This window comes from Pogona vitticeps, chromosome 1 (assembly GCF_051106095.1).
Source record: "Pogona vitticeps strain Pit_001003342236 chromosome 1, PviZW2.1, whole genome shotgun sequence".
Classification (NCBI taxonomy): domain Eukaryota; kingdom Metazoa; phylum Chordata; class Lepidosauria; order Squamata; family Agamidae; genus Pogona; species Pogona vitticeps.
The window spans coordinates 140,313,494-140,340,227 of NC_135783.1; the positions used below are offsets into that span (position 1 = coordinate 140,313,494).

At 43.7% G+C, this 26,734-nt stretch overlaps 1 long non-coding RNA gene and 1 other non-coding gene across 3 annotated transcripts; one reads left to right on the plus strand and one right to left on the minus strand.

Annotated features, from left to right (window-relative positions):
• Window positions 1-7,480: 7,480 nt before the first annotated feature.
• LOC140707639 (uncharacterized) lies at window positions 7,481-15,238 on the minus strand. Of its 2 annotated transcripts, none has more exons than XR_012087803.2 (3): window positions 15,075-15,238; window positions 10,437-10,499; window positions 7,481-7,614 (listed from the first exon to the last, which is right to left on the minus strand). It is a non-coding gene; the product is annotated as an uncharacterized LOC140707639 (long non-coding RNA). The 2 variants fall into 2 exon arrangements; XR_013542677.1 differs by having other exon boundaries at window positions 10,437-10,502.
• Window positions 15,239-16,394: 1,156 nt separating this feature from the next.
• Window positions 16,395-16,556, plus strand: LOC144586166 (U1 spliceosomal RNA). Its single transcript, XR_013540925.1, has one exon. It is a non-coding gene; the product is annotated as a U1 spliceosomal RNA (small nuclear RNA).
• Window positions 16,557-26,734: the final 10,178 nt, after the last annotated feature.

Below are 26,734 nucleotides of genomic sequence, written 5' to 3' on the forward strand. Positions count from 1 at the left end.
ATCAGTCTGGCACCATCTGCAAGTGCAAGTTATCATCATTATCATCATCATAGAACTGCAGAGCTGGAAGGGACCCTATGGAATAATTGAGTCCAGCCCCTGTCAAGGAGGCCCAGTCAGGAACTGAACTCCCAACCTCTGGCTCCTCAGCCAGAGACCTCAACCACTGAGCTATCCAGCAGTTATAAAAACTGAGGGGGTATAACAGAAAAACAAGAATCGCAATTAATGCCAGCTTTTGCCTCCCTGAACACCCTCATCTAGAGTGCATTAAAACAGCATGTCTAATCTCAAACCAGGATAATTTTGTTCAATTGCACTGAATTATTAAATATTTGAAGAAATCAATGCTCTCCAAGGTATTTTTCATGCAGAAACAACTTACATCATATTGTATACCTCTGCCTCATGCAACAAATAATTCATTGCCTGCATTACAGCTTTCTCTGTCCTTACAGCTTGGCCTCATGCGGATAGGATTTCTACTGCCCATCTAACTCCTCAGATTATGCTTCTATTAATTTAGAATTTGCTAAGCACCCAACTTTTCTCCAACATTTTTATGGGAATTAGCCCCCCTTGTGCTTGGTGGACCTGATTTCTGAGCAATGTGTCAACCTGTGCAGCAGCTACCATCCCCATTTCACACAATTACTGTACTGAGGCTCCACTTGGGGTGTGTAAAGCGCCGTCTGCATCCCATTCTATTACTGTTTCAAGACAGTTGCCAGCTATGGAAACAGAATACAGAATAAAGCAAGAATACAAAACGTGTTTCTCGGACCATAAGAGTTCTTATAAAAGTCTGTGTGAGCATTTTTTTTTCAATTTCTGTATGTAGCACAACATGGCCTTAGAAGTCACTACGTCCAGCCTGCCGTTGACCCCTGCAAGGGGTCATTGAAACCAATGGCATTTAACATGTACCAGTGTTCGGAGCATATGCCTAAACAGCACCTAGTCTATTCAGGGGCTGGAGGGAGAATCATTTATACATATAATAAAGAACTTGTACTGGGAACAGACAGCAAAGATTAAAATACGTGGAAAATTCACCAATGAAGTTGAAATTAGAAGAGAAGTCCATTGAAGATATATCTTGTTCACCAATTCTATTTAATATTTATGCTGAAAAGGTTATGCAACATGCCCTTACAAATAAACCTTAGGGCATTGAAGTAAGTGATGTACTCTTAAATTGTATAAGATATGCCAACGACACAGTCTTGATAGCTGGAAGCCCAGATGACCTTCAGATACTGCAACATAACATTGCAGAGGAAAGTAACATCATGAGTTGATAACTGATTGTTGTAAAATTTATGTTTTTTCTAGCGTATCATCCATCAGCTGAAGAGCTTGCAGATGACACGAAATTGGGTGGAAGAGCTAATACCATGGAAAGCAGGAACAAAATTCAAAAACAGCTTGATAAGTTTGAGCACTGGGCTGAAAACAACAGAATGACATTTCACAGGGAGAAGTGCAAAGTTCTACACTTTGGGAAAAGAAATCAAATGCAGGAGGATTTTAGGCTTGGGTGCTGTTACAAACATGGTCTTATTTTATTGCTTCGGGAACTGATTCTTCGCTAAACCATGTTTTTTCAACAGCTGATTGGCGGTTTTCAAAATGGCCACCGGCTCTCAAAATGCCCCCCCCCGCTGTTTTTAGGAGCCATTTTTCACAAGACAGGCATCAGAAAATGGCCGCCCTATGGAGGATCTTTGTTTTACGATGAGGTATTTCGCCCATTAGAATGCATTAGCCGGTTTCTAATGCATTCTAATGGCCTTTTTAATTTCGCTTGACGAAGATTTCGCTTAACAGCGATTTCAATGGCACAGATTATCCACATCAAGCGAGGCACCACTGTATTTGTATTCATAGATCCATTAACCCTGATGAATAACGGATCAAAATGAATCACGATTTTTTAAATTTGTCCCCGTCTCTAATGCTGACTATCTGAACAAGCTTCAGAGTTAGCATCTAGCCCTTCTCCTCTGAGCTGTTTTAACCAATTTCAGTGCTAAGTCTGAGGAGGAGATGCTTCCTCACATGTGTAGGCTCAACATGTGCATACCCCCCCTCCCCAGCTTACAGTATCTTGCTTGGGTGTAGATCCTATAAACAAGCAGGAGCTGCTTCTCTTCACACACAGCTCCACAACTGATTACATGACCATGGAATCAGCATATCTAAATAGGGCTCTAGCCACCACTGAATCTAATGAATTGGACTGTAGTCCATGAAGGGAGGCTGGTGTGGTGTAGTGGCTAAATTGCTGGACTAGGACTCGGGAGATCTGGGTTCAAATCTCTGCTCAGCCACGGAAACTCACTAGGGGTGGTGGCAAAGATGTAACTGCTTCTTGAATACCTCACATATTCTAAAGCAAAATTAGGGTTGCCATAAGTCAGAAGTGACTTGACACCAGATAATGTAATGTAGTTTATAGAAGATCATGCTATAATAAATGCATCACTCTTTGGTGTCATATGACTCCTTGTTTTTACCCATGGAAGTACTGGAGTTTTGTTTACATCCTTGCATGCTGTCTGCAGTTTGATTGACCAGGAGGGACTTTTCTGGGCTGGGAGGATTATCTATCTATCCAGCACTAACAAATAATTCCTTCCCGGTATTGAAACTCATGCCTCTGCTGAGTGTTCAGACTCTGTCTTTCATTGCTTGCTTGCAGTTGTTTGTTGCTGTTGATCTTTTCAGTTGGTTGCTAGTGTGTGTGTAGGAAAGAAAGCATTATACACAACCCTGTAATTTCAAGTAATGGTAAGTAAAAAAACTTTTTTATTCTTCTATAAATGCTTCGGAGTGAGTTACTGAAACTTTTAAGTGCCAGTTAATGAGAAAAGGGTGGACCCTGGTAAAATTGTAGCCACTTTCATCTAAAATTGTAACCACTCTCTGTACTTCTATTGCATAGCAGAAAGAGAATTTTACCAGAAATTCAAAAGTTTGCAATAGGAACTGGTCTTTTTGTTTCATTAGCTAAGTGCTGAGGAAACACAAAGCTCCTTCCTGAAGAAGACAAGACAATAACAAAAAATAGCAGCCAACATAAAATGACAGTTTTATCAGAAAAGATGAGTACTAAGCATTTCACTTGGGGGAAAGGCCAAAATATAGACATCAAGGCTATTTTGGTTCTGAATGCAACAGAATTCCCTTTTCTGTAAACTGATATCAGATTGCTGGCTCTATATACAATGTCATCTAATTCTATTCAGAAAATGTCCTCGGATGTCGGGCGCAACAAATCTCCCTGCAGCTTACCTTAAGTTTTCCGCTGCCCCATTCTGTCAAGCCATTTCCTAAAGATTTGTACGGTCTTTGGCTTGAAAAGACCATTCCAATAAAAGAGGTGAATAGTAATTTAGCGTGGATTAAATTGGGTTTTTTTCTCTCCCACGGCAGTCAGCTCTGAAGCACATTTGAAGAACAAAGACTCAGCCATTATATCTGCAGTTATAAGAAGTACAGCTTTTACAGAATTCAAAATGCTATTTTTCCATCTCGGCATTTCCTTTCAGTGCGAACTTTCCTTTTGGGTCATTTTGCAAGAGGATATTTTTTTACCTGACCTATTCATATGTAATTCTTTTTTCTTTTTCTTTGCAAAGTTGCTTTAGTGTACAACATGCTGATGCACAATTTTCAGATGTCCATGCACTGCTTGTGATCTTAATGACCTGTTACAAATATCATGAGACTTTTGCATTGCTGGGAATTGTATCTTAGAGGGCTTAACGAAGAAATATGACCTGGGTGAATATGGGCTGAGGCATATGGTGATATGTTTGAAGGTCATCAGTACCACCACATCCATTCGAATTTAAGGAACCAAAGCTAATATTTGCTCCTGGCCACCCCAGAGGTCAGGACTGGGTCTGCTATACTTTCCTGAGGAGATTTAGAGTAGAAGAGACGTTTGAGTGGTAAGAACTGTTTGATAAAGCCAAAAATCAGGAGAAATAGTAGCCTTCCCCCTTTTCTGAAGGCACACCTTGGAAAAAGTTCCCCTTTAAAACAACATCCCCCCCAAATCCCCCAGCCAGCAAGTTGGATGAGTATTCTGGAAGCTGTAGTTCAAAGAAGGAATGGTCCCATCCTATAATGGGCGGCCCTCAAGTAGAGACTGGATGACAATATGCTCTGAGGTGGATCTAGTTCTGTGCTTTTTCTTGACTGAAGGTCAGGGTTGGAGACTAGATGGTCTACAACAGTGGTCCTCAACCTTGGGCCTCCAGATGTTCTTGGACTTCACCTCCCAGAAATCCTGCCCAGCAGAGGTGGTGGTGAAGGCTTCTGGCAGTTGTAGTCTAAGAATATCTGGAGGACCAAGGTTGGGGACCACTGGTCTACAAGACTCTGAAAACTCTAGGGCTTCTTACAGTAAATGTGAGTGTTAGAATGTGACAGAGCAGTTCAGAGATACTTCCCCTGCCCATCCAAGTCTGGGTCCATCATCTGTTCATCCAATCATACATGGATGCTTTCTTTCAGGATATTCCACTGTATTCTGTTTGCATTCCTGCTTTGCATTTCCTGTCTCAATAAATACACAGAACTCTCTGTCACTGTGTATGTTCAGTTCCCGTTGAGGTGTTTTGGGGAGAGGGCATGATTTCTCTCCTCCCCAAACTTGTATTTCTTTCTCCCCCCCCCAATACAGTCAACCCTCGACTTACAAACGGCTCGAGTTACAAACATTTCGACTTACAAACCACTCTGATAGAAAAATATTGACTCGACTTGCACACTTAGATTCAAGTTACAAACAAAAAAACATGTTTGAGGTGGGGAAAGCATGAAGTTTGAACTTTCAGTTAACCATTGGCCAGTGAAGAGGGTGCTTATCTGCTTCCTTCTCTTCCCAACGTTTTGAGAGTGGATTTGGAGACAGTCTTCAGACTGCCTGGTACTGCTGGTATTGCCTGGTACAGTGCGGTACGGACTGTATTTTTATTTTTGGCGCTTTTTAAATTTTTGATTTTTGGATTTTTAAAAGGTGTTCCCTCCCTCCTTTGCTGCCCCCCTTTTCCCCCAAAAGGTGCTTGTATTGACTTGTCTTGATTGAAAAGGTGCTTTTCATGGTGATCTGTTGTCTGAAAGGTGCTTGGTTTTTCCCAGAAGGTGCTTGTCTTGGCTGAAAATGTGCTTTTCAGGGTGTTCTGTTGAAAAGGTGTCTGTTCCCTCCTTCTCTCCCTCTTTTCTTTCCTTTTTTTTAAACCTACCGGTAAGTCATCTTAGGTTAAAAGGACAAAAAGAAAAAAATTCTGCCCCTAGTGCTAGGAACGGATTAACCGGCTTTGCATTAGTTCCTATGGGAAATGCCCCTCAATCTAAGAACCAAAAACAGCCGGAACAGATTAATTGTTTTTAAGTGCATTCCTATGGGAAATGCTGATTCGACTTACAAACTTTTCGACTTACAAACTTCCTTCCAATACGGATTAAGTTTGTAAGTCGAGACCCCACTGTACCTGCTGATGACTCTGCTTTGTTCTTTCTCAGGAACCCCCTTTTTGACAACTCAACATTATTTAGCCATAACAACTCAGCCCCTAATGTTCTTCTTGTTGTTACATGACCTCGAGCTGCAACTGACTTATAACAACCCTGATAGGGGTTTGGAGGTATTTGGGGCATTTAAGGAGTAGTTTTATTATTTTCACTTGCCAGTGAGTTTCCAGGATTTGGACCCAGAGTTTGTAAGTCCTAATCCATCACTCTATCAAGTACACCACACTGTCTGCATAGAGGTTGTTGGTTTTTTGATGCATAATTTGAGAAGGCATTGTATCCTAACAGAAAATAAAAACTAGGAGGTCACACCATACCCCACCCACAGCTGTTCAACGATCCAGGAAAAAAAGGACATTGGTGTGGATATTGAATTGAGTGAACCAAAGGGGATTCCCGTCTGGAGAATTATGGGCCTTCTTCAGCAACATGGAATGGGTACAGGGGTGGACTCAGGTCCAGCTTCCTCATTGTAGTTATGGATTGATCCTGGTTCCCCCAGAAAGGCTGACTTCAAGGGCAAAAGAAAGACAAAATTTCCTTGCTTAATTTGGTTAAGCCACTTGCTCTTAGGAGCTGAGCCCTTACGTATTTGACAACGTATCTTGTGCAGCAGAACAGGATACAAGCCGTGTATTGCTCTCTTCTGAAAGTGTTGTCTCAATATCCTTTCGATTATTTATTTGTTTTAAAAACAGCACTTTCAACTTCTGATTTTCTAGATGTTTGAAGTATAAAGATCAACCCAAGGTTTTGGGCTTATTGTTACATTATCCACATACAGTATATGGGAGCAGAGAGATGGAAAGGACAGAATGAGCACACCAGCCTTCAGGTTAATGCTTATAATTTTTGGGGAGTGTGTTAATGAATATTTTGGAGGGAGGAGGTTAAAGGATGTTTTATATAGCCATTATATCTGAATATATTTTAATGATGATTGTGGTGCCTCTAATGACACGGAACATTCCCTTTTTCTGGTACAGTGTGTCAAAGTAATAGCTTGGCAATAACCATTACTGTATTTCAAAGCCAAGGGATATTTCTAGTTTCATAAAGTATGTCTAATATTGATCATAACAACATTTGACACTAATGTTAATCTTTCCCTGTAAAAAAAAGCATTCCTGCTGCTTGAATCGAATTAAAATCAACCAAATAATGAAAGGAGAACTTTAGAATTGAACAACACTGGACACCAATGATGTTCAAATAATAACACTGAAAAACACAGGCGCTCAGAGGCAGCCACTGCCCTGAAGCAGCAGATTGTGCAGTACCAGTGTATTTTTGCCATCTATTAATGGCATGGATCCACATGAATTTAAGTGTACTGTACGCTCATCTCCAAATCATTGCCCATCTCCATTTCCTTGGTTGTGGCACTGTTGTGAGAGGTTGGACTAAGCTTCTTTGAAGTGGCATATTTTCTCCCTACTTGTACTCTGCAAGGAGCTGTCCATGAAGTGCTCATGGTATTGATGAAGAAGATGAGGCTTGCCAGGTCTCAAAGAATGACCTACTGTGCCAGGAAATGGCTGGGCTCCCCTGAATCTCCAGGCCAGGCAAACCAATGTGAGGAGCAGTGGTGGAAGGGAAGGAGCGAGTCTTGTTTATTGTTACAGGGTGGCCATAGTATTTGGGTACCCAACTCCAACCCTCTCCGAATGGCACCAGGGCTCACTGGCTTCCTGCGTCTGTCCAACACCACACACAATATACTTGCTTAGGAGCTCAGGGAGGGAACCCACAATGCCTAGCTCACTCCCTCACACATGCATGGAGAAATATTATGTTCCCAGTTCCTGTGACATCACAAGGCTCCACACCATGAATTCACAAAGACCTGCCCCAGGCATTGGACCCCAGATATACTGAGGGGATGGGGAAGATAATCCTGTGACAGCCCCTGACAAACAACACTTCAAAACCATTCTGGAAAAGTTCTTTTATTGGTTTTGAGGCTAAATGGGTATCCTCAGCAGAGACAAAGGCCTGGTTCGGCTCCAGCAGGACGCCTACCTTCTGGTCCCTCACATCCCCCTGGGGAAGAGGAAGCTTTGGGCCCTGCAAGAGAAAGACAGAGAGAAAAACAACTAAGGGGAAAGCTCATCCAACCGGCTTCAACCCAGGCGTATCCCCCGACCAATGTTCTGGCAAACTTCATCCCGAACTTCCGCCTGCCAACATCCACTGGCTTCCACCAGGAATATCCACCTGTTCATCTCTTCCACTCTGCTTCTGAAGCCAGCCTCCGCCAGCTCCAGAATGCTTGGGTCACACTCACACCCCAGCAACATCTCCACGGGATGCCAGCCATCCCATTCACACACACACCAGCCACCTCCCAACACAAACACACACCTACACTCCACCAGCCATTCACACACACGCCCGGGCTTCCATCCACCGATATCCACCAAGCTTCCATCAGCTGGTTTCAGGAGGCTAAGGTCCACCACCAGCTTCATCCACCAACCTCTGCCGGTCTCCGCCTTGCGGAGGGAGGGAATTTCCACCAGCTTGTCTGCCAATGTCCACCGACTTCCCCCTGGTCCATCGCTGACATCAGCCAGCTTCAAGCCACGGATCTCCACCAGCCTCAAGCTGTTAATTCACAAGCCCACTTAGCAAGTTCCTCTGCTTTTGCGAGAGAACTTGCCTTGGGCAGAAGGGCTGGGTCCCCTGCAGCCACTGCCACTCTCTCTGCTGGGCTGCCCTCTGGCCACTGGCCTCCCTTCTGGTCTCCTGCCCTGCCCAGCAAGCCCCTTTTATCTGCCAGCAGAGAGGTGGGGCCCCTGTGAGGTCACAAAGACCCAGGGCAGTGGGGTTGGGTTCCCAAGGCAGCGGCAGCAGCACCCTTGGAATTGGCTAAGTCCTGAAGATGGTGTCAACAGTCCCTCTGATGATGTGATTCACCAACAAAAGCTTGCATTTTGTATGTATCCCCTGTCACCAATCCCTCTGATTGTTAAATCTTCCCATGTTGGCCTTGTGACCGGATTCTAGGCTGGTGCTCCCAAAAGTTATACAGTGGTGCCTCGCTTAACGAGTGCATTGTTTAACGACGAATCCGCATAGCAATGTTTTTTTTTGTGATCGCATTGCGATGTTTTAAATGGTAAAACATCGCTTTGCGATGATCGGTAAGCTGTTTCGCTTACTGATTTTCGCATAGCAATGTTTTAAGAACAGCTGATCGGTGGTTCCAAAATGGCCACTGGGTAAAAAAATGGCCACCCGCTGTGTTTTTGTGCCCATTTTTCGCTTACCGGGCAATGAAAATGGTGGCCGTATGGAGGATTTTCGCATAACTGTGAGTTTTTTGCCCATAGGAACACATGAAATGTGTTTTAATGCATTCTTATGGGCTTTTTTGTTCCGCATAGCGACAAATCTGTATAGCGATGCTTTTTCCAGAACGGATTATCGTCGTTATGCGGGGCACCACTGTATTCCAAAATTTGCACCAAAAGGAATTTTCCTAAGCCCTCAGCTATGGGGGGAAATGAAAGTAATAAATGAATAAGGATGGGCACAGTCACACAATGCAGCCGATGACCCTTTTGGGTTTTTGTGTGTGTTTTTGCCTCTTTTTCAACATTTTTTTATTGCACTTGCCATGAAAAAGCTGTTATAAGGAGCCCATTAAGAAAAAAAAACCTAAGTGTTTGAAACACATACCAGTATTTTAACACCTTCCCTGCACTATCAAAGATGCAGCTGTGTTTCAAAGACTCTCCCAGCCTTTAGAACTCCTTCCCACTAGAAGGTAGATTTGCCCCATATTTGGTGTCCTTCCACAAGCCAGCAAAGATGTTCCTCTTCAGGCAAGCTTTCCCTTATGGACTGGCTCCCTGGGTTGGGATCTCAAATAGACTGTTGTGCCTTATTGCTTTGAATGCGTTTTGGTGTTACTTTTGTTTACTGTTTTTAGTGGCGTATTTGTTTCTGTAAATTATTTTCCAGCACCCTTTGAAGCGTGGCTGTCAGGGATTAAACCTGCAACTTCCTGCATGATAGACTTGCTGCCAGCCTCTGAACTAAGTCATAGTCTCCATTGCTGGTGCCATCATTATTAGTCTTAGGTGGCCTTTGGTTATGGGTGCCTGGCACCTATTATACGTAGGTGCTTGCATACTGGTTTTTGCATAAGGTTTGAGTAACATGTCCTGGCTAATTGAAAGGTGCCAAGGAGTGTCTGGGTCACATATCTGGTCATGTGCCTGATTTGTGCATTCAGGATGTACTCCAGCACTTCATCAATCAGCTGCAGGTAGCCATGGCAAGTTATATCTTATGCAAGTGCCAATAGGATTCCAATTAAAGTTTATAAATAGAAAGTGCTTCCTTTCTGTCTCCCTTTCAGCATTGAGCACATTGCTGGAAAAGTACTGCAGACAGTTAGGTAGACATCCGTTTGTCTCAGGCTAGACAGACAGTAGGACCCCTGTATCCGCTGGATCAGTATCCACAGTTTCACTTATCCGTAGTCTGAAATTTTGAAAACGATTAAAAGAAAAAGGAAAAAAAAACAGAAATAGGTATCTTCACAATGTATTTACCCAAACTGGCCACTACAGGGAGCCTGAGACCATACTAGGTATTGTTATTGTTGAAGAATTCATAGCATGGTCTCTGGCTCCCTTGGTTGGCCAGTTCTGATGATATAGGTGAAAATACATATTCTTGGATTTTGCTATTTTACCATGCTAGATATTATTATAGTGTTCACTATTATCCACAGTTTTCACCATACGTGGGGGCTTGTAACCAATCCCCCGCAGATATGGGTTTCCGACTGTGCTTTCTGATTCAGAAACTCTGTTTTCTAGTTCCAAAATCACCCCCGTGTCAACATTTGTTCATACATAGTGTGTTATGCATACCTGTACAAATTGCTTCCTTATCAAAATTCTGAAATGAAGTCACAGCCAGCTGAACTCACACACCTGCTGACACAAGAAGAGGAATACACTATAAAATTATGCAGAAGATGAATGAAGTGGATAGACAATGACTTTATTTGAGCAATGTTGTGCTTCACAAAACGATTGTTCCTACAGGCAATATGGCAATTTTTGCTGGACAATGTTTGGGTCCTTGCCTTGCAAAAGTTTTTTGGACCCTGTTTCGCAAGATGGTTCCCCCCCCCCCAAATTGGAACACATTAATTACATAAGACCTACTTTTTTGGGATAAAAATGTAGGTCTTATGTATTTAATGTGTTCCAATTGGGGGGGGAACCATCTTGCAAAGCATCACCAATGGGGCTATGGCTGCAAATTTAATGGTAGAGGATGGTGAAAATAGCCAGGAAACAAATGGTAAAGAGATTATTAAAAAAAACAGAGAAATCACAGACATAATACCCCCATTAACACAAATTATGTAGTTGAGTTCCCCACATTTGGGGAAATCACAGGGGTCAACAGCACATGCAAAGTGCAATGGATGAGCCTCTCCCTGCGAAAACTATCTTTACAACATGGCTGTAGCGTTCTCCATTTATTAGATCTATGGTTCTTGTTTTATTATGTAATAGTTTATAAATATTCATATTGCTGTGAGGCAGAGCCAAGAGAGATGCTATAAGAGGCGGAGTCAGCAGATTAAGTTAGATAGAGTCAGTTAGAGAAATGTAAGAGTCTGGCAGGAGAGAAAAGCCAGACAGAATAACAGAGTGGGTAGTTTGGGAAATTTAGAAGTGATTAGCTACTGAAGATATTTATGAATCTCTGTAATCAATAAACTAAAGCTTATTTAAAAGGACTTGAAGTGTGGACCTGAATCTTTCTGAAGTAACGGTGATTTAGAGATCACCTGGTGACAACAAATGTAAAACAGCAAGGTTTGTTTACCTTGGTGTGCTCTGAGGCTTGAAGGTCAAGCAAAGGGGCATGAGGGTAGGGGCAACAATGGCATTTCCCCTACAACAGTGATCCCCAACTTTTTTAATGCCAGGGACCGGTTTTGTTGAAGACCATTCTTCCAAGGACCAGTGTCAGTGAAGGGGGGGGGCGTAGGGGCGCATCCGTGTGGCGGGTACCACTACTAGGAGGATATTTTTTAATCTAAGATGACTTAGGTTAAAAAAAGGGCAGGAAAGGAGGGAGGGAGGGAACCATGGGGAAAAGAGGAAAGAAAGAAGGTCATAACTGCGGCACACAGACCCCTGAGACAAAGGTTGTGCTTTTAAGCACAAAAAGAGAGACAACACACAGAGAAGACAATAAAAGGGAGAGAGAGTTTGGGGTCTAAAACACATTTTAAACCCACACATGCTAAACCCACACATTTTACAACAACACATTTTAAACCAAGCAACTTTTAAACAAAACACATTTTAAACCAAACCAAGCACCTTTTAAACCCACCCACCAACACCTTGGGAATGATGACCTCTGCTGTAGAGGGAGAATATGTTTTTCCCCAGTATCAGATGTTCCTCTTCTCAAAGTTTTAAAACCATTTGTCCCACAGCAAGAGTCTTTCACAAAAAGTGCCCACACATTTCCAATCTGAAGGATCAAAATTCAAGTTTATTTTCTACAGTCTTTTACATACACAGTGGAAGTGATGGACAGATTTAAGGAACTAGACTTGGTGGACAGAGTACATGAAGAATATGGATGGAGGCTAGTAACACTGTACAGGAGACAGCAACAAAAATCATCCCAAAGAAACGGAAATGCAAGAAAGCAAAGTTGCTGTCCAACAAGGCCCTACAAAAAGCAGAGAAGAGAAAGGGAACAAAATGCAAGGGAGATAGGGAAAGTTACAGAAAATGGAATGCAGACTTCCAAAGAATAGCAAGGAGAGACAAGAGAGCCTTCTTAAATGAACAATGCAAAGATATAGAAGAAAATAATAGAAAGGGGAAAACCAGAGATCTGTTCAAGAAAATTGGAGCTATTAAAGGAACTTTTTGTGCAAAGATGGATAAAAATGGTAGGGACCTTACATAAGCAGAAGACATCAAGAAGAGGTGGCAAGAATACACAGAGGAATTATACCAAAAAGATCTGGATGTCCCGGACAACCCAGATAGTGTGGTTGGTGACCCTGAGCCAGACATCCTGGAGAGCGAAGTCAAGTGGGCCTTAGAAAGGATGGCTAAGAACAAGGCCAGTGGAGGTGATGCCATTCGAGACGAACTATTTAAAATCTTAAAAGATGACACTATTAAGGTGCTACACTCAATATGCCAGCAATTTTGGAAAATTCAGCAGTGGCCAGGGGATTGGAAAAGATCAGTCTACATCCCAATCCCAAAAAAGGCAAGTGCCAAAGAATGTTCCAACTACCAGACAACTGCACTCATTTCACACACTAGCAAGGTTATGCTCAAAATCCTACAAGGTAGGCTTCAGCAGTATGTGGACCAAAAACTCCCAGAAGTACAAGCTGGATTTTGAAGGGGCAGAGGAACTAGAGACCAAATTGCTAACATGCGCTGGATTATGGAGAAAGCCAGAGAGTTCCAGAAAAACATCTACTTCTGCTTCATTGATTACACAAAAGACTTTGGCTGTGTGGACCACAGCAAACTATGGCAAGTTCTTAAAGAAATGGGAGTGCCTGACCACCTTATCTATCTCCTGAGAAACCTATATGTGGGACAGGAAGCAACAGCTAGAACTGGATATGGAACAACTGATTGGTTCAAAAATGGGAAAGGAGTATGACAAGGTTGTATATTGTCCCCCTGCTTATTGAACTTCTATGCGGAATACATCATGTGAAAGGCCGGACTGGAGGAATCCCAAGCTAGAATTAAGATTAAATGTAATGAGAAGAAATGGACATACTGGAAGAAATATCAACCTCAGATATGCAGATGATACTGCTCTGATGGCAGTAAGTGAGGAGGAATTAAAGAACCTCTTAATGAGGGTGAAAGAGGAGAGCGCAAAAAATGGTCTGAAGCTCAACATCAAAAAAAAAAAAAACAACTAAGATCATAGCCACTGGTCCTATCACCACCTGGCAAAGAGAAGGGGAAGATAAGGAGGCGGTGACAGAGTTTACTTTCTTGGGCTCTATGAGCACTGCAGATGGTGACAGCAGCCATGAAATTAAAAGACGCCTGCTTCCTGGGAAGAAATTGATGACAAACCTAGACAGCATCTTAAAAAGCAGAGACATCACCTTTCTGACAAAGGTCCACATAGTCAAAGCTGTGGTTTTTTCTGTAGCAATGTATGGAAGTGAGAGCTGGACCATAAAGAAGGATGACCCCCGAAGAATTGATGCTTTTGAATTGTGGTGCTGGAGGAGACTCTTGAGAGTCCCCTGGACTGCAAGGAGAACAAACCTATCCATTCTGAAGGAAATCAACCCCGAGTGCTCCCTGGAAGGACAGATCCTGAAGCTAAGGCTTCAATACCTTGGCCATCTCATGAGCAGAGAAGACTCCCTGGAAAAGACCCTGATGTTGGGAAAGTGTGAAGGCAAGAGGAGAAGGGGATGACAGGATGAGATGGTTGGACAGTGTCATTGAAGCTACCAACATGAATTTGACCCAACTCCGGGAGGCAGTGGAAGACAGGAGGGCCTGGTGTGCTCTGGTCTATGGGGTCACAAAGAGTCCGACACAAGTAAACAACTAAACAACAACAAAGAGAGGAACTTTGTTGGATGTCAAGTACTATGCAGCTGATTGCTAAATTTAGATACATAAGATTCTAAAACGCCTTTTGAAAACAGAACTCAATGTTTGCCTCTCCATTCCAGTTTTTTTCCCCCAAAACATACATTAAGAACACAATGTTGGCATCAGTACAAGAATACAAAAGGAGGATGAGAAATTTCTCAAGGTTATTGTCCAGGATGCCCCCTATGCATATACATAACAGCACTAGCTGTGTAATCTGTCAGCTTCAGCAAAAGAACAACACACGCAAAAACAAAAAATCCTATCTCTTTGATACCTCATACATTGCTTAATTATAAGTACTACCTGGGACAGATCAGTCTCATAGAAAAGAATACTGGGGAGAAAGGGCGATTCATTACCTTCTGTATTCCCCTGAGAAGGTTTGGGAAGGCACTGAAGACAAGGGATTAAATTGCATTTTATGGCTGCCAAAAAAAGAAAAAGAAAAAAAAACACTAGGGAGTTCCAAGCAGCTATAATGGAGGGAATAGCACAGAGACATATGGGGGAACCAGACTAGTTTACAACCTCCAAGGCCCCACTCTCCCCCAACTCAGCTGTAAGGATCACTCAGGTATTCATATAAGATAACCCCCCCCACACACGAGGCAAATATATACAAATGTACATATACAAATGCATATGTATACACACAGGTAGACAGAGAAACAGACAGACAGCTACTTTGTAGGTAGGCAGGCAGGTAGACAGACAGACATGCATAGACTTTCCAACTTTTAAGAAAGGATGTGGTTTGAAGGCAACAAAACCAACCATTTCAGCAGAAGGAAACACACTTGCTGAACACCCCCCCATCTTGATTTTGATCACTATGGTAACAGAAAAGGTTCCTGAACCCCCCCATACCTTCAGTTCCTTCCATTTGATCAAGAGGAATCCACAATCCAGAATCCCTTTCCTAGTTCTTTTAGTCTTTTTAAAAAAATCTCTTAGCAGGCAAGGGAGGGGAGAAGCGAGGAATGCTGAAGGGGAACTAGCAAAGTAAACCCTCCAAAGTAAAGAAGCGCTTCTCTCTCGCCTAGTAAGGGGGAAATAAGGCAGAAGAAGGAAATGAAGAGGGGGAAGACTGGGGGGGGTGCCTGCAAGAAAGGAAAAAAAGGGGGAGGAAGTCAAGGGTAAGAAGGAGAAAAGGCAGGAAAGGGAGAGGGGGAGACACAGATGAGGGGGAAATAAACAGAAGGTGCAAATGTGGAAGTGAAAGGGGAGAGAAGGGTGGTGGGGCAAGGCACTGCCCCGAGAAGAGGCCGAAAAGGCCTCAAGAGCCTTTTACTTCCAAGTAAACCCCCACCGATTTCCCACCTCAGGAAGCTGCAACCTTCCAGCCCGCCCTGTCCCAGAGGCAGCCCTAACGAGCCTTCCCCCACTGGTGTGAAGGGTGAAGGGAGGCCAAAGGGCTTCCTCACAAAGATTCACAGGCTGGCTTCTTTGGTGTCGCTCCTGGGCCCGTGGGGAAAGCCTCCCAACCCAACCTGCTGAGGAGACCATGGGGCCAGCAAGAGGCTTGAGCCATGGCCACAGCAACAAAGAAGCTTGGCCCCATGAAAGGATGAGAGAGCACCCACACCAATGCTGGCATATGTGTGCATGGGCAGGGGAGTACATGCACAGAGAGAGGCCTCTTTTGATGGCCCAGATCACAGACTGGTGCTGAATTGCAAACTGGAGGTTAACAATCTCATATCTACAAGGTATGAATTTAAATGGCCCTTGCACCTCCTACCCCATTCTGTCCCCTAACCCTCCAAGTCATGGTGACCCCTGGCTGCACCTCCCACTCAGTATAGGGCTGCACATCCCCAGTCCTACCAGAGGCCAAGAAAGCTCCTCAGTGTTTTGAGGTGCCCTGCAGCACCCCCATAAGGGGCTAAATGTTCCTCCCACAATCCTCTTGTGCACAGGTATTAGCATATGCTAATACCATATGCTAATTGTGGGCAGAACACCTAGCTACTTTATGCTAATACCTGAGCACAAGAGAATTGTGGGAGGAACACTTAGCCCCTGATGGGAATCCCACAGGCACCCCAGAACACTGAGGAGCTCTCTTGGCCTCTGGCAGGACTGGGGCTGTGCAGTCCTGTACTGAGTGGGGGGTGCAGCCAGGGGGTCACCATGTCTTGTGGGGTCAGGGGACAGAAGGGGGTAGGAGATGCAAGGGCCATTCCAACTCATACCTTGCAGGGGAAATACCATGTCATAAAAGTGGTTTTCCCAGGGTGAGGCTCATCTATTGCACTTTAGGTATGCTGATCCTTATGATTTCCTCAAATGTGGGAAACTCAGCTGCATAATTTATGCTAATGTGAAATTGAACTTGTTATTTTCCTGTTTTTTTTTTTATTCTTTTTCATCTCTCTTCTTATTAGGATTTAGTACAAATGAAGTAAGTTTTGGTGATATCTTATATTGCAAGCTTCCTCTTTTTCTTCCCAATGATAAAGGAACAGGGCAAAAGAAATCATTGTTATCACAAACCAGGGAGCAGCTTTGACTCCTTTTATCCTCTTTATTTGTCACTGGAGAGGGAAAGCTATCGGAGACCCATTGAGTTCCTGAAACCAGTGCAGGTGAGGGGATATTATGGTATGGGGAATTGTGTTTTGCAAGATGATGATTTCTATGGACAATTTTTGTACAGTGATTCCCCCCCCCCCCAATTGGAACACATTAAATGGATTTCAATGCATTCCAACAGGGAACTGGGTTTCACAAGATGAATTAAAATCATCTTGTGAGGCACCACTGTATAATCTCCAGCCTTAAAAGGGAGGTACAGTACCTCCAAATACCAAGTGCAGGGATGATATCAGGAGATACAGGGAGCTTGGATTAGATGGGCCTTTGGCCTGATCCAGCACGGCTCTTCTTATGCATTATGTTCTTAAGGAGCTGAAATTCTAGTGTTAACACATCTAGAATAAAACATTAATAATGCTGTACTTCCTGTCATTGCAAAACATGTGATTGTGGAATTCATAGAATCAAAGTATCATAAAATAATTGAGTTGGAAGGAGCGTACAAGGCCATGGAGTCCAACCCCCTGCTCAATGCTGTACGTAATCCAAGTCAAAGCAGATCTGACACAAGGTTGATCAATTTTCTCTTGAATGCCTCACCACCTGCCAAGATAACTGCTTCCAATGTCATACAGCTTTAACAGTTAAGACGTTTTTCTCTGTATTCAGCCTAAATCCCGCTTCCTGTAATCTGGGCCTTTTATCATGTGTCCTTCAGTCTGGGATGAGTGAGAACAGATCCTGCCTCTCCTCAATACAACTGCCTTTCAAGTATTGGAAAAGTGCTATCATATTGGCTTTCAGTCCTCTTTTCTCAAGGCTAAACATCTCCAGCTCTTTCAGCATTTCCTCATAGAGCTTGGTTTCCAGTCCCTTGATCATCCTCAGATGAGTAGAGACCATCATCCTGGACATGACTACAACAGAAATCTTACAAATGTTGAAAAAGAGAAAACACCTTGCGGCCTGGTGGGAGACGAGTGAGCAGAGTGAAAATCTGAATTAGCTCCAGCATAGACCCGCAAGGGGAAAAAGTGGGGTGGGAGAGAAATGAAAGAGAAAAGAGAAAGGGTAATTGTTGGCTTTGACGGACAGGTCAGGAACCACTCCTGTCCATCACAATGGAACCCTGATTCAAGAGCCAATGGCTGTACTGAAAAGGCGGAACTAGGGATATATAAGAGAATGGATGACAGTTAGAGAGGTTTTCAGTTAGTCTGAGTTTGAAGCAGTTAGGGAAGAAGTAGGGATGAGTTAGGGACTGGTGTTAGAGAAAAGCAGTTTAGGCTGTTAGGACCAGCCTTGTGTTAGTGAAGAGTAATAGAGAGATAGGGAATGAGAAAAGAAATGAATAAATACCTTGATTAAAATGATTCTATCTAAGCAAATATAAATGTTATAAAAGCACAGTTGATTGAATGAATAAAATAAGACCATCCATGATTTACTTTACATGATTTACTTGTGAACACTTTAATAAACATTGTTTAATGGAATAACACTGATTGAAGAGTCCTATTTGATAGAGTGAGGAAGATCTCCTCTGGTGGCAGTGGGAAAGGGTTGAAAATAAATGTCACACCCAAAAGTGAACCTGGGTTGTGTGGAGAAACAAACAAGGGAATGGATGTTTGACGTTGGCAGTCCGGGAGGAGGAAAAAAGAATCACGACATCTGAGTGGAGAGGAAAGTAAGGAAAAGCCTACCCATTATTAATAAGAGTCTGGAGAACAAATTAATACCAGTGGCTCTGCTTTGCATGCCTGTATTACAGCTGGAGTTGCAGGCAGGTGGCCCAACTGTCTTGTTCCTGGGGCCCTATATTTTAGGTAAATTCACATTGACCCATTTGCTGTAAGAACTTGCTTTGTAGCTAGACATTTGCAAACCTAAACATGTCCCCTCAGCATCCAACTGAGCTGAATGGAACATACTGCTGGGTAAGCAGGCACAGGACTGCCTCCCCCCACCGCCCCCAGAGTGTGCTTCTGGATCAATCCTTTCGTACCACTGCAAACAACAGTCATGGAAAGATGTATGCTCAGTATAACAGTTATGAATGGTACACTCGAAAGAGGTCTTGTGAATGATAACACCACATGCAAATCTTAGCCCAGGTCAGGCTTTTGCCCATCAAAGCAAGATTACAGGAAGCTTCTCTGTGTGTCTAGTAAGTCGGCAGCAAATTCAGTGCCTTCGGCCCCAATGAAAATGAAAGAACAGAACTCTGGCTCTCTCTCAAACTGAGAGAAATCAAGGCTTGCATTCATAGACATCTGAAACACCACTAGGTCAGCAATGGTGAACCTATGGCACGCGTGCCATAGCTGGCACACAGAACCCTCTCTGTGGACACACAAGCGTAAGTCGCCGTAGAGAAATACTTATCTGTCCTCCGATCCCGGATTTTGGCACTCACCGCTGCAAGTGCAGTGGTCCAGTGGAGGGGTGCAATGGTGACCATGACTGGTCTAACCCAATGGGGGAGTGGAGGACCAGTAAGTATTTATTTGTTAATACTGCCCATGGGGGGGGGGGGGAATAAGCATGTAACCCTTGCAGTGCAGGAGCAGTAGTTTTTTCTAAACTAAAATCTCAGCATTTGGTGTTTTTTTTTTTTTTTTTGGCAGTATTGGCGCTTTGAAAGAAATAAGTTGATTTTGTGTTGCAGTTTGGGCACTCGGGCTTTAAAAAGGTTCACCATCACTGCACTAGGCGCTCAGAGGCAGCCACTGCCCTCAAGCAGCAGATTGTGCAGTCCCAATGTATTTTTGCCATCCATCCATGGCATGGATCCACATGAATTTTAATGTACGCTCATCTCCAAATCATTGCCCATCTCCATTTCCTCGGTTGTGGCACTGTTGTGAGAGGTTGGACTGGAAGCTTCTTTGAAGTGGCATATTTTCTCCCCACTTGTACTCTGCAAGGAGCTGTCCATGGAGTGCTCATTGTGTTGATGAAGAAGATGAGGCTTGCCAGGTCTCAGAGAATGAGCTGCTGTGCCAGCAAATGGCTAGGCTCCCTTGAATCTCCAGGCCAGGCAAACCAATGTGAGGAGCAGTGGTGGAGCGAGTCTCGTTTATTGTTATGGGGTGGCCATAGTGTTTGGGTACCCAACTCCAACCCTCTCCGAATGGCACCAGGGCTCACTGGCTTCCTGTGTCTGTCCAATATGGCACATAATATACTTGCTTCGGAGCTCAGACAGGAAACCCACAATGCCTAGCTCACTCCCTCACACATGCATGGAGAAATATGTTCCCAGTTCCTGTGACATGACAAGGCCCCACACCATGACTTCACAAAGACCCACCCCAGGCATTGGGCCCTAGATATACTGAGGGGATGGGGAAGATAATCCCGTGACAGCCCCTGACAAACAAGACACTTCATTCTGGAAGCATTCTTTTATTGGTTTTAGTAAAAGGCGAAAAATTTATGCGGTCTGAAGAGAAACCGTAATAATAAAATGTATGTATTGGTTTTAGAAAAGAGACTAAATTGGTATCCTCAGCAGAGTCAACGGCCTGGTTCAGCTCCAGCAGTATGCCTGCCTTCTGGTCTCTCACATCTCTCTGGGGAAGAGGAAGCTTCGGGCCCTGTAAGAGAAAGAGAGAGAAAAAAAGAACTAAGGGACGAGCTCGTCCATAGCCGTCAACTGGCTTCAACCCAGGCATATCCACCGACCAATGTTCTAGCAACTTCATCCTGAAATTCCGCCTGCCAACATCCACTGGCCTCCACCAGGAATATCCATCCATTCATCTCTTCCACTCCACTTCTGAAGCTAGCCTCCGCCAGCTCCCGAATGCTTGAGTCACACTCACGCCCTGGTGACATCCCCACGGAACGCCAGCCAGCCCATTCACACAGCAATTCACACAGCAATTCACACACACACACACACACACACACACACACACACACACACACACACACACACACACACACACACACACACACACACACACACACACACCACACCACCATCCCAACACAAACACACACCTTCACTTCACCAGCCATCCACACGCATGCCCAGGCTTCCATCCACGGATATCCACCAAGTTTCCGCCAGCTGGTTTTAGGAGGCTAAGGTCTACCACCAGCTCCATCCGCCAACTTCTGCCGGCCTCCGCCTTGTGACCTCAGCCAGCTTCCACAGGGAGATTCCACCAGCTTCTCTCTGCCAATGTCCACTGACTTCCCCTCGGTCCATCGCTGACATCAGACAGCTTCAAGTCACGGATCTCCGCCAGCCTCGAGCTGTTAACTCGCAGGCCCACTTAGCAAGTTCATCTGCTTTCGGGAGAGAACTTGCCTTGGGCAGAAGGGCTGGGTCCCCTGCAGCCACTGCTGCTCTCTGTGCTGGACTGCCCTCTGGCCACTAGCCTCCCTTCTGGTCTCCTGCCCTGCCCAGCAAGCCCCTTTTATCTGCCAACAGAGAGGTGGGGCCCCTGTGAGGTCACAAAGACCAAGGAGAAAAGGGGTTGGGTTCCCATGGCAGCAGCAGCAGCCTCAGGATTGGCTGAGTCCTGAAGATTTCCAAACTGGGCTAACAATTTCCTTATCAAGGGAGTCCATACCTTACGTTAAGTCTTGAATTAAGGACTACATTGTTGTTTGTCACTCTACTGTGCTGGCTCCATCCCCTGATCTCACTGTAATAGTACTACATCATATAGATATATCATTTATAGAATTTTTGTCTTGCTTTTTTGCCAAGGTAGGTAGGCAAAATTTATAGAACAATAAAATCACTTGATTTATTTAAGCTTTTTTGTATGTCAAGAGCAAATTTCATGTAAACAACCCATGACTGCATTGGTTCCTAACCTCGGGCAACCCAAAAGCCTTCAGCCCGAGGAGTGATGGGCAGGGTTTCTGGAAGCTGTAGTTGAAGAAGACCCAATCCAACCGTGGGACGACTGCAGTTCTAAATGCAGCGTTCTCCAGTTCTTTGGAGCCATCCATGATCAGAGCTGTATCTCGGATTTGGCTCCTTGGTTCCTGGGGAGTACTGTTTGCCACTCCCCAGGGACAATAATCACTCAGCCTAACTGAAGAACAATGAATGGCGAAAACCCACAAAACCCCACTCCTGCAAGCTTCCACAGTCTAGAAATGTGCTTTCCGATGATAGCTGTCCCTTTACAAAATATTGTTTCTTTTTATAGGAGTTGGTTTCCTATCTTTTTTTAAAAAAAGAAATCCTCTAACCATTACTTGAACACATTCATTCTGTTCAAACTGTCCCTATAAAGCTTCTGCACAAGAGCTTAGGAAAGCTACTTTTTGGAACTGGCACTTTCAAAAGTCGTAACTGCTGCGGGATTTAATCATCACTGTTGCTGTTTGATAAGAGATTGTCGTGGCAGTTCATTTGCACTGAGAAACTGGGGGACACACTTGTTTGTCAAGTGGGTTGGAAACATTTCTGTAGGTTTTTGTGGGGAAGACACAGATTTTTTTCCCTTTACCCCAAACCCCATCTGGTAGTGTGTCAGCCCCACCTAGTGAGAAATTCTGGCTATTGTGTGGTGGGTGGAAGCCTGCAGAGGGCAACATTTCAATCTACCGAATGGCTTTTCGTGGAAGCAACATTTATCACACAGCTTTGTTTGTGACAAATGGAATGTGTTGCTGTCTTAAAAATCTGTGATTAGAAACAGTTGGAAATGGTTCCTCTTTTTACATCGGGGCATTATCTGTGTGCTGTTGAAAGAGGGTTCCAGCTGCCTTGTTTAGCATCCTGTAAGACTCTGAGGGCTTGTCTCCATACTGTAGCTATGGACTTTTTTTGTTTTGCATATTGGCGTGGGAGCTACTAATTCCATTATATACACCAAGAGGGCACTAATTTTCCCTCGTATGAAGTGGGTCATAAAAGAGCTCTGTCTTGACACCAATGGGGAGGTGTCAGTGTGCTTGAAATACAGAACTGGCAAGCAGGAATACAAGACAACGAAGGCGACTTTAGGAGAAAGGCCCTGAGAGTAAATCAGCCTAACTGAGGTCAAGCATCGGATGGTGTGTGTTCACAGAGAATGGAATGCTGACAGACTGTTTCCAGAGAATGGGAGCCTGATAGAGAGAGGCAAAGGGGCAGCCGGACTCCTGTACTGAAGAGTGATGTGCAACGAGGTCTTGTTGTGGTTCCACTTCTTCTCGCTTATTCACTTTCTGGGAAGTGGTCGGGAGCCTAAGTTTAGGGTTGCTGAAGAAACAAGTGTAGCAGCATAGCACCAGTCAACTCAGCAATGAGGCTGGGTTAGAATGAACAACCCAACATGTATAAGTAATATAACACAGTGAGTATGAGGAGAGGGTACCTAGCATTTTGTATGATTTTAAACCCGGAGAGCTGGGTTTGAATCCCTATTTGGCCAGGGAGACTTATTGGGGAAAGGTGGAACTGATAAAAGGATTCTTTATGTATTCTAAAGCCCTGTCAGGGTTGCCATAAGTTAGTTCTGACTTGACAGCACACACAAGGAGAGGCACACACATAACATCGTACCATTCCCATGGCCTATATCTGTGCACGCCAGTGTATTGCTGTTACTACAAGTAATGTGAGCTGCTATACAGTATTATTCAACGTCTACAGATCATATATTCAATTCCCAGAGCAGGGAACACATCCGTTAGCAGTAAAGGCTACTAATGAAGATGCACAGACGACTCAAGTTGTTGCACAAATGGCTAATAAATGGTACTTGCTACTGGTATGGGGTAGAAGAGAAGAATGTAGGACAGATTTGTATACATGCTGAATATCTAAGAAAAATATGCAGTGGCTGCCAGTCAAGATCAAGGGACCCAGAGGTGGCTGGCTAGCTCAGTGGTTTAAGTCTCTGGCTGCAGAGCCAGAGGTTGGGAGTTCGGTTCCCCCACTGGGGCTCCTTGACAAGGGTTGAACTCAATGATCCATTGGGTCCCTTCCAGCTCTGCAGTTCTAAGATTCTAAGATTCTTTTAAGAGGTAATTAGTTGTGCTCCTTTTGATAGCTAAAGCTGGTTTGCCATGTCTCTGAAATAATTTCTCATTTCAGAAATCACAGGATTGTGCAACTGAAAATTTAGGATCTGATGATCCTTTGGTTTGAGCCTCCAAAAGCCTGCGTAAAATGTGACAGGAAGTTCCAGGTATCCTGGTTTGTTTGCCTTATTGAAACATAATACTGTACTATTGGCATTTACCCTTACTCTACAATTGGCTTGCTTAGTTAAAACTGCCAGTTGCACTGAAACCACAGAAATATTTTGAATTGTTAACTTTTTACAACTGGAAAGCCAATACCGTTGTAATAAAAACCACATCACAACACATACGTATGAAAAGTACCAGAAGTGAGCGCCTTCTCTTCTTTGTGTTCCTGGAAACACTTCCCCCCTGTTTTGTGCTGCATTAACAAACTCTTCAGCTTTGTGTTTGCCTTTAGGGGGGCTTACAATTCAAAATGCTTGGAAGACTCATTATTTCCTCTTTAGTCTTTTCTGTACGTCAATCTGATACCCAGTGTGGTGTAGTGGATAGACTGATGGACCAGGACCCAGGAGATCTGTGTTCAAATCCCTGCTCAGCCATGGAAACTGACTGAGCGAGTGGAACTGGTATAACCACTTCTTAAATATCTCACTTAGCTTGAAAATGCTATTAGGGTTGCTATAAGTCACTTCTGACTTAACAGCAGCAATTTATTTACCGGTACTTACTGTTGTTATATGTCATTGAGTCACCTCTTATGCCAGTGAGTTGAATGAGCCACCTCTAAAATGCCCAGTCCTCAACTGCCCTGCTCATCTCTAAACCCAAGCCTGTGGAAGTCAATCCATCTCCTATTGGTTCTTCCTCTTTTCCTGCTGCCTCCCACTTTTCCCAGCATTATTGTCTCTTCTAGAGAATCCTGCCATCTCATGTGTCCACAGCAGGACAGCCTCAGCTTCAAAATTTGTCTGTTACAGATAGCTTTTGCTTTTCAATAAATACCTTCATCTTCTTATACCATGCATTCTACACGGAATCTGGAGTTATCACATTCTTTTCTTTTTCTTTTTAATGGCCATGATCCAAATGAAGACAAACAAATGGGAAAAGGTGAGGAAATTGAATGAGTTTTAAAAAGGTAGATTAAGAATGGGTGATCATGTTATTTATAGATCCATGTAACATGCATGGGCGCTTCTATATTAAAAATCTTGGCCAACATCCTACTGAGCTTCCACTGAGTGAAAAGTTGAGGCTCCTTAATACATGGGATTGCACTGCTTGTTCATGAGTAGTTGTGAATGGGCAATGCTTACACAAACAGAAGATCGTGCGTTACTATATTGGTGGGACTTTTTGTGCAGCACAACAGTAGGATACTGTGCCTGATCTGGAGGTGGCAAGATGCAGCCCCAGGAAGAGCACATTCCAGGATTCCAGCCTGAATGTTACTAGTCTATGGACCACCATTGCAAGCTCTGCTTCCTTCAACTTAGGTGCAGATGGACCAGATTGGGAAAACATGCATATTTTTATCTGCATGTTAAAAGTCATGTCCTTACCATTCTGATTATGAAGAAATTTGTGGATTTGAATAAACTCTGATCACAATGGTTAAGAATTTTGTCTCAGTTTGTTTTTGATCACAGTTTTATTTATTTTATGTATACGCTCCTCCAGGGGTGCCTTAATGACTTCCAAGGTCCAGATGATAATCCCAAACCTACCAGGTTTTGATAGTGGCTGGAAGTGCTTACGGTACATCTAAAGGGCAAATGCTGTGCCCCAGACCTTGAAGAATATTATCCACATCCCAGGACTATATTTGCTGAAATATACCAGTCACAACAGAATTAGATCATCATTCCATCTGGTTCTGATTCTGTCAAAAGTATGGCATCCAAGTTGGAGGGAATGCACACTATATATATATTTTTCAGAACAAAGTTTTCATAGTGAGCTATTGGAAGTTCTCCCATCTTCCTTCTCTACGAACAGCAAGATGGTTCTACATCCTCTCACACAGTTCACTTGGCCCACATTTTACAAGATACAATGATGACAGAGACCTTGGTACTGTCACATAGTCAATTCCTCAATGTTTTCTGTTTGTTTTGCTCTCTGGGTTTTCTGCCACCTACGTTCTAGGCTTCTTCCTTTCACCTCAGCATATTCCAGGGAACCAATATGTCTCTTTAGTTGGCCTCAGTCATGTCCTCATTTGAAATAGGGTCTGGAGCTGGGAGAGGCTTACCTCGAGTTGAGGCCCTGCTGAATTGTGGCCAAGAGCCCCCTGTGCTGCAGCTTCAGCTGAATAACTTCCTAACACTGTAGGAATCCTGTTGAGTGACCTCATAAACTCACCTGAATCCATCTGTTTGCAGTGTTCACCCTTATTATGTTAAGTAGTCGTCATGTTGCAGGCTAATGTTGCTAAGAGGCGGAGCCAAGAGATATGTAAAAAGAGTCAGAGTCAGAGAGTGAGTGAGTGAGTCAGTCAGTGAGAGTGGAGAAGGAGATAGAGTGTGGTATTTGGGAGCTCTGAGGTGTGATTAGAGTGAAGAGTGGATAAGAACTGTTATAACAAATAGAAGGCTGGGTCTGATGATAAATAAACCCGTAGAAGTTACCTATGATTAATTATTAACCATCTGTAATCAATAAAATCATTTTATTTAAAAGTCAGTGAAGTTTGGACCTGCATCTTCATCCTTCCATAAGTAATGTGGATTTACACTGCACGCTTGTGCTGCACACTTTTAGTGATCAACTGGTGGCAGCAGGTGAAATGGAGTATTGGTTTGCCTCCATGTGCTCTGTGTTTGGAGAGTCAGGCAGAGGCCACGAGGGGCGAACGTCACACTGTTTCTAGGGACAGACTCTCACTGTTGGTCCACCACGTTAGCAGGGCTAAAAATACCCCTAAAGTCTAACATGAGCAGATGACAGTAGTGCTACCTAGCTCATATACTTATTGTTCATGAACCAAAACAGAA